At 41.4% G+C, this 9,091-nt stretch overlaps 1 protein-coding gene across 13 annotated transcripts in view; it reads left to right on the top strand.

Moving 5' to 3' along the window:
• SLC8A1 (solute carrier family 8 member A1) overlaps positions 1–9,091 on the top strand; it is a 387,431-nt gene that overhangs the window by 280,178 nt on the left and 98,162 nt on the right. The gene's annotated exons all lie outside the window — the stretch shown is intronic.

The raw sequence follows: 9,091 nt of genomic DNA, 5'->3' as shown, positions 1-9,091 counted from the left end.
TCTGTCTCTCTCTGTCCCAAAAATAAATAAACGTTGAAAAAATAAATAAATAAAATCACTCTCTCCGGCGGGGGTGGGGGGTGGGTAGGGGTGGCTGTACTGGGCTGCATCGTTTTCGTTTTCCAGGCCATCTCATGGATGGGAAACTGAATTGTAATACATCTCTCCTATGGACTCAGTAAAACTAGTGAAGATACTGATTTGACTCCTTCATGGCTACTTTTAAACGTTAAAAAAATAAATAAATAAAAACATCATGGCTATAGGCTGAAGTGATCTCAGAAGACTTGTGAGCTAGGCTAACAGTTTACTAAATGAAAGATTGAAGGGGAAAATTTACCTTGTGATTTTGGTGCTTGGGGCCTTTGTAAAAATGCCCTTCGGTCGCGTTGTATATCAGAGAACATCAATGCAAGCGTACATTGTCACTGCATTTCTACTCCTGCTGCTTTGGGATACTTTCTGAGCATTGGCTTGGACAGAAGAGTTCGGATGCCTCCAAATCATCTCTGTGGGTTGGTGAGAAATTTAAGAAAATGTTACCAATATTTTGAAATGTTCGGAAAGAACTGCCTGCTGCCCTACCCACAGCAAACTTTGCCATGTGCTGACAGTAGGGGGTGAGGCAATTGCAGTAATTACTCCTTGCGAGCCTCGCCAGTTTCTGAAATTTAATTCCATGCAGGAAGCCTAACAAGGTCAAGTGAGAGCTACTCTTCTGCACTTGCCCTTTGTGTCACATGCTCTGCCTTTCCTCCTCGGTGCATATATACACTCCTTAGGACTCATCCCCACGACCCAACCCCTCTCCTGCGTCCCCATTGAAAGGGGCACATAGATTGGGTTCCCCCAAACTAGAAGAGTCCTACCCGCACTCTTCCCTCTTTAACTTCGCCAACAGAGATGGGTGTGAATATGGCGATTAAATCAGACCAAAGAGGCTGATTCCAGGGCTGCAGGTAGAAATAGAATTTGGTGTCGATGGTTATAGAGGGAAAGCCCTATTTCCTCTGATGCGCTGGCGGATCTTGCTTTCTAAGTCCAAACTTTAGTGTAAGTTAAAAAAAGCACTGGGGGTAACTCCCTGCCACAAAAGCTGGGCACACAGCCAGGACACTGTGCTCATTAGCCTCGGGGTGAGCCAAGATTCCCAGAACACACCGGTCAGCATTTTTCATCCAAAGATGGGGGTGTCCTACTGAAATCTAAGATAGAAGAAACAAGGTTACCCATCTCTGCAAGCAAGGAAGTTAATTGGTTTTTTCCTCCCACAAGAATGTTTTCATCTTTTATAAAGTATTATAGGCCCTAGATAAATGTGATCATCCGTAAAATCAGAAAAGTACACAGGCTAATACCTCCAGTATGCTTCCTCTTTTTCTCCCTTTGCTCTATAGACATAAACTTCAATACGTAAAGATGTATAATGGTACTTTTCACCTACTTGGTCATGCCAAATTTCTTGTCATTCAGAAACAGTTTTTCAAGCTGCTTGTATTTTGTTCAAAAATGCTATGCCTAAATTTATTGCCATTCCCTTGTTCGCAATGCAATAATTACACACACTTTGCAATGAGTTTATCAAAGCAAAACACAACTAGCCACAGAAACTAGAACATTTTTAATGTAAGTCAAGTAGTCCAGGAATCCTAATAGGTAGAAGAGAGGAGAAATACAGATAAAGTGAAATTTAGATACAAAATGGTCATTGATTGAAACTGTCATTAATAATAGGGCCAGAGCTAAGTCAGTTTTCAAATTAACTGTAAGTCGTTGAAATATAATCTCCCACGACATTCTGAAGGCTGTGTCCCTTTGCTACCCCATTGAGACAAATTAGTTGTTCTCTTGCTCTTAATATTGGTTCTGGATGTGAAGACCTGCCTTCACGCAATCCCTTCACCCCATGTTTGTTTATTTCAGATTTCAGAAACGCTTGCTGTTGGGTAAATGTAAATTAAGCATATGGTTAGTTAATATGTTTCACTTTTTAACCTCAGGTCTCTTACCATGCAAGTAAAGCTTAGATGGGCTTATCAGTTAAGTTACATAACTGTATGAAATTAGCATTGTGTGTGTCAATGTTGTGATTAAAATCTTCAAACTCGTCGTTTGCCAGGAGACTGACAGACGGGATAATTTTAGCAAAGCCTGACCTTGTGGTTAATTTGGCTCCTGTACATGGTCTAGGGTGGAGATTGGGATCACAGTTCACTAAAAAGTGAGAATTCTCTGAACTCAGAAGATGACCTTGACCTGCCTCAACAGGGTCTGGAAGAGACACATCTGAGAGACCATACAGGACAGAGTAGAAGTCCGAAAGCAGCTGAAGCTCGAAGAAGAGGTCAGGTCATGAAATAACATGCACTAGGAAGGCATATATGTCAACCCACCACCAGCCATAAACACCTAAACACAAGTTGCTGGTATCAGACCAGGGCAGAGACGTTTGTTAGGATCCTGACAAAAGGGAACATCCATTGGTTTGGGGGCTGCAAACCATGAAATAGGATTAGCTTCAGCAATTATAGGATAAAAATAATAAGAGCTAACATCTATTGGCCTCTTTCTAGATGCATATTTTTTTATAAATGTTTCAGCAGGGCAAAGAAGGGAAACTGTTGAGTTACCTTTACGGATTAGTGCAAAAAAAGAAATTAGAAGATATTTCTAGCGTATTACAGAATTCACGAGATCCTGCCTGACTTCACAGCATTTCTGACTTTGAAAATAGAGACTGGCCCAAGGTGTTCCTCTGCACCATAGGAAATGATCCTGTAAAACCATTAACATATCCATAGAAACAAAAATCAGGAGACAAAAATTAAGCTGGCAGCCTACCCTGCAGGAACTGGAGAGGGGAGAGAAACTGACCGTTGAGTCAAAGGTTGTGTAAACCTCACACTATTGGGGTTGCTTCACTTTCTCTGAAGTTAGAGGCACCGTGTGGTCCTGGTCTGGATTCTGTAATGAACACATGAGATGCTAATGTAATCAGATGGCATGATCCTGGACCACAAAAGTAGTAGGACCATCTGAAAGTAGGCTTCCCACTTAGGATGAGATTCTCACCCCCAAACATCCATCCTTTTTACCCCCCAGTCACCCACTCAAAATGCCCACCATCTGCGTTCCTTTGAATGGTGGCCTGGAACCCCCCTGTAAAATACTGATTCATTAACACAATACACAGTTTCTGAACACCTGGCTCAGGAAACATAAAAGACCGCAGACCTATTTAGGAAGCGTTGAGGGGTTGAGGACAGCTGCCCAGTGTGGCTCACTGATCTAGAGGGAGGAGTTGTTTGCTTCCTGCTCCAAGGGGCCTTGGATGATCAAGGAGGCACCAGGAGATTAAGAAAAGAGCAGAGAAAAGGAGATCCCAGAGACTGTGAGGAAAACTTCACCTGATGCATAACAGAAGAGGCTATAATTCCTCCATGAGCATCCAATACTTGTGTTTTGGTCTTGCACACGTGAGGGTTCATGTGTGCCTGTGTGTTCATACAGGAAAATGTACAGAAAGAGACAAATGTGGAAGCAGATGAACATGCCAATTCCTAATACCCGTGAAGCCAGGCTTCTCCGGGTGCACAGTCATTATTCCCACCACTAGTGGCCACACTCCGGCTTTCTGAGGATTTCTGAATATCCATGATCATGGGTGGCTCTTCGTTTTCCATGGCCCATTTAATTGAAAGGTGGTGCGGTTACTGTTTTTCTCTTAGGAAAGTGGAGTTTATTGCCCTGCTGTCTCTGGAAATTAGCCACGGCTTGCAAATTTGGAACATCCAAAGCAAGCGTGATAAATTATCCCCAGTGTAATATCCCCAGTGCTTCTGCCAAAAGAAAGGCTTGGCAGCCTTTGAGAGTTGACGCAGCTCTCTTCTGTGTTGTACCAGCTGCAAAGTGGACTTCCCCCATCCCGCCCTTTCACCAAACCACAGAGTAAAAGGATCCCTTTTGAAAAACATTTAAGATGAAGGGGGGAGAAATTGCACTTGGGATCGTACCCCAGGTGCTGGGCTCATTTTAGGCAAAATTGTGAAGAAATGAAGGGATTGTGAGTACTCCAAGTTTCCTCTGTGTCCTCTTGCTTACCTTCATTTATTCATCTATCTATTCATATATATTCATATATCCGTATATTTATTCATATATTCATTTATTCATTATTCATATATGTATATGTGAATAAGTGTCTCCTCTCTTACAAAACATTTCAGGCAAGAGCCATCCATGTCATTGATCACGTTCGCCACCTGCTATTATACATTAAGTTCCAGAATCAGTTGTTGGTGGTGGCTTTGTCTCTTTTTGAGACACCAGTCCATTAACTAGTAGGTACAGGATTCTGGGAAGCATTTACTCCATCTACTGGTAAAACACATTCGTCTTGAAAAGGCTATTTTATTTCCCTGGACTATAGACCATGTGCACAGGAGGATGGGGTGGGGCAGAAAGCAAGGAATGCAGTTCTGAATAGACATCTTTAACCTAAAGCAGCAGGTTTTATTCCCGAGTCACACTCTGTGATTGCCCCAGCAAATCATCTGTGCAGGCTAGTATCAACCAGGAACTGGATGAGGCTGAAAATTAGAAATGAAAATGTGCCATCAGTTCTGAAGTCCAAGAGGGGGGCTACAGGGAAGAGTCAACTTGGTCATCTATTTTAAAGATTTAAAGCTGCCACACCACAGTTGAGTTCTTCAATTTTGGCCAGTATTGATCTGAAGCTAATGATGATGTCACTTCCACAAATCAGACATGAGTGTTCCGTTGAGTTGCCTGTAGGCAGCCGCTGGCCCTGATTCAGTCTTACCTCTCTTGCCCACCCCCAACCCGGCCTCTACACATTCACTTTGTTGTCCCGAATTTATAGATCCATCCATAGGACATGTGGCTGCTGGAAGGAGACAGCACGGCTGCATAAGAGGAACTCTGAAACTAAGCCACTTGGCCTAGAATTTGAAAACATTTTAATGTTTCCTGGAGGGAAAAGGGGGGCTCAAAAGCCTTCACTCTTTAGTGCTCTACCCTTCCTTCTTTGAGGTGTTCATGATGCCTTCAAGATACTGCATCTCATCTGACTAGCACTTAATGATAAGTATCAGATAGTCACCAGAAAAAGGAACTATCACTTACATCTCCTCCCTTAGGATGCCTAAGAATTATGTCCCCTCCTCAGCCCCCTTTTCTGAGCCATATTGAGATTCTTTATTTTTCTCCTCCTCCTCTTCTTCACTGTTTATTTAAATTACGTAAAATATTTATATATTTTAAAAATGAAGAGAAATGCAGTGTGCTGGAGAATATATTATGAATTTATTCAAAATTCCTTTTATTTTTTTCAAGTTTTTTTTTTAATTTTAACTTCAGTGTAGTTCACATACAGTGGTTAGTATTAGTTTCAGGTGTATAATATAGTGATCCAACACTTCCACACATTACTCAGTGCTCATCGTGCTAAGTGTGCTCTTGAATCCCCATCATCTCTTTCACCCATCCCTTACCCACCTCCCCTCTGGTAACCATCAGTTTGTTCTCCATAGTTAAGAGTCTGCTTCTTGGTTTGTCTCTTTTTTTTTTTCCTTTGGTCATTTGTGTTGTTTCTTCAGTTCCACATATGAGTGAAATCATATGGTATCTGTCTTTCTCTGATTGGGTTATTTTGCTCAGCATTATACCCTCTTTTTATGGCTAAATCATTTTTCATTGTGTATTTCATTCTTCTTTTATTTCTGCTTTACATTTTGCTTATTGAGTGTTTATTAAGTATAGAATTATGGTATCATATACAGTCCCCTATTCAATTCATGTACCACTTCTTAGGCTTTTATTGTGATACCCATGAATCACTCTACCCTTCACTCTAAAAGTAACATTCTTCCATTTGTCCCCAAGTTTCTATCCACTCCCATGAAATAAGAGTATTATTAGTCCCTTGGAACCTGTCTTTTTCACCCACCATGTTGCTGTTAACCCTCTTAAGGATGATTGATTTTCTTCCTAAGTTCCATGATTTGTTTTTCTAAGTTCCATATCTATAAGAGTTCTATGGTGCTGACCTCTATAGCCCTGACCACTTGAAGCACCTTAAAGAGTTATTCCTTCGACTTCCTTAACTCTTTCAGAAGTCTGCTACTTAGCTTTTTCCATTGCCCCTACTGGATCCTTTTATGGCTTGTCTTTCTCTTCCCACTACCAAAATATGAAAATCTCCCAAGATGCTGCTGTCAGCCATTTCTTGTGCCTCCGAGGATCTCTTTCTTTTGCTAGACCTGTGCCTATCACTCGCATCTCAGCATCAATGATTTTCTCATCTGTATCTTTGTTGTAAACTTCTGGTCCACATTAGTGGCTGCCTATTGGAAAAAAACCAACTGGAGGTTCCACTGGCTCCTTAAAATGACAAACAAAATGTCACAAACTGAATTTAAAAGTCCTAACATCATTAAAAAATTTTATAGGACAAACTGCTTTACTTTAGAGATGCCAATCTGTAGGACTTTCAGATCTAATGAGTATCCACAGGAAAAAAAAAAAAATGAAAAGGGACAAGGCTGGCACGGTTGTTGTGAGATGACTAGGAGAGTCTCACTAGCTCCACACCCCAGAGTAGGTCCTCAGTCAACAGCAGCCATTCATTTTATTATTGAACTTGACATAGCAATTATTTCTGGACTGGAAAAACAAAGAAAAGATCCGCTTAAGAATGGCTTGATTTTTCTAAAAGGGATAGCCCTCTTGAAAATGAGAGTCTTGATAAAATCCCACAAGGACTCTGTCATGTGTGAGCTAGCCCTGGGTACCTGTTCATAATTGCATGTGGCTTTGTGGTGTTGATGGTGCTTTATAAACTTTTCCATTCTAAGATGCTGAACATGAGAAAAGGGATGGACTTACGAGCAGACGAAGATCAGGTAAGAGAGAGGAAATGATCGCAAAGGTCAACAAGGCTTCCAAGAAGTAAACTGAGTGGGAAGGAGAGGAGAGAGAGAACTTTGAGAAGCAGTTAGGAAGAGTGGAGAGTTCTGAAGGCCACAAACCAATTCCCAGTGTGTGTGAAGAAATGTCAGTAAATGCTTTGATAATTCAGCATTCGTTATGTAATACTAAGTTACTGGTAAAGCAAGAAAATCATTGGCGTTGCAGATTTACCCCTCCTCTAACTTTTATTTTATAGCAAGAACCCTTTTAAGATGACTTGAATGGACCTTTTTTTCCCCCTTCTAAATTGCAGAAGCAAGCATACATAACTACACTCAGTAGTGACTAGCACATTCTTAATTATCTCCTCAATTTCTTGAAATCAAATGTGATTCTTTTGGGTCCTGTTGAAAAGTCATGCCAGTCTACTCAAAAGACAAACTCTGGCTGATCTCCCTGGAACCTTTTGAAAACTAAAGCCAGGATGTGCAGAAGATATAACTTTGAGCCAGAATGTAAAGATCTAAGAGTTAATTAGAAATCCATTGAGCAGGTGTCTTATTCCCACTGCATTAATATGATTCATGTTTCAGACACTCAGCTGCAGCCCTTGGTACCCTTATCCTATAGCATGAATTCCCAGGAGCCGTAGTTATCAGGCTCTCGTGGTGCATGATATTTAGATAGGCATTCTAATTGTTTTCCTTACTAGAGCACTTGCTAATTGGTAATTCAAATGATCCTCAAAGATGGCAGTTTAAAAGACACTCTCTGGACTTCAATTTACCGTAGGAGTAGGTCAGATTAGATCAGAACTGGGAAATACACATTGTCTCATCTGCCAACTCAGATCGATCAATAGGGCTGCTGGGAGGTTCTGGGCGAAGGAAGATTTTGATACCTGTGGGAACGGAGGCAATACCGAGCAGTAAGCACTGTTGATGCCACTAGTCATGCTGTCTTTCCCTAGTTTTCATTTCCTCTTCCCTATCCAGCTATTTCAGCCCGGCCTCTTCTTTACTCTTAGGGCCAGCACTTCCTCTCTTCTGTCCCCACTCTCAGCTGATGATCTGGCTTCTTAGCTCCCTGAGGAAAGAGAAGCAATCAGAATAGACTTTCCACAGACTCCTGCCACCACACCAACCCATCTGCCAGTGTCTATAGCTACAAATTTGCCTTCCTAAGTGTTGCTATTCCCATCAGAGGCACCATTATCTACATTAGCTGCAGTAGCCTCCTGGTTACATTCTTATTTCAAGGATCTATTCTCAACAAATTGCCAGAGTGATCCATTAAAGTTCAAGTCAAATTAAATCCCTTGACTGCTCAAAACAATGTTCCTGATTTCACTCAGAACCAAAGTCCTTTCAAGAGTCTATGTGGCCGGGGCACCTGGGTGGCTCGGTTGGTTAAGCATCCGACTTCGGCTCAGGTCTTGATCTCATGGTTTGTGAGTTCCAACCCCATGTCAGGCTCCATGCTCATAGCTCAGAGCCTGGATCCTGCTTCAGATTCTGTGTTGCCTTCTCTCTCTGTCTCTCCCCTGCTCGTGCTCGCTCTCTCTCTCAAAAATAAATAAACATTAAAAAAAATTAAAAAAAAAAAAAAAAGACTCTATGTGGCCCACTTGATTTGGCCTCACCGACCACCCTCCTCCCCTATCCTGCTCTTACCTCTGTATCACTTTTTCTGCAGCCACAGTAACCTCCTTAAACCATAAAAAGACAGGCGTTTCCCTAGGACATATGATCTTCCTTACCACTGCCTCCCCCTAACCCCCACTGAAAAAACAATCTGTATAGATAACTCTCTCCTTTCCTTGAAGTCTCAAGTGCAAAATTTTCAATAGGGCCCACCTTGACGTTCTATTTAAAATTACAACCGCCACCCCCCACCCAACACTCCTCTCCCTAACTCTCCTTTTATGTTTTCCGTAGCACTTCTAACATACTCTATACATTATTTATTATATATATATGTGTGTGTGTATATATATATATACACACACATATATATATATATATATATATATATATATATAGTATACATATGTCTCACCTCAAGGAAAGGGCAAGGACCTTTTCCTGTTTTGTTTCACTAATCTATATCTAGCTCCAAGAACAGTCTGTATGGCACATAATTGGTGTGTGTAAATAATTGC

Source organism: Herpailurus yagouaroundi, unplaced genomic scaffold (genome assembly GCF_014898765.1).
Source record: "Herpailurus yagouaroundi ecotype Mexico unplaced genomic scaffold, PumYag 188, whole genome shotgun sequence".
NCBI classification, from domain to species: Eukaryota; Metazoa; Chordata; class Mammalia; order Carnivora; family Felidae; genus Herpailurus; species Herpailurus yagouaroundi.
Note: the sequence above shows the minus strand (reverse complement) of the source record. Positions and strands in the feature narration are given on the sequence as shown.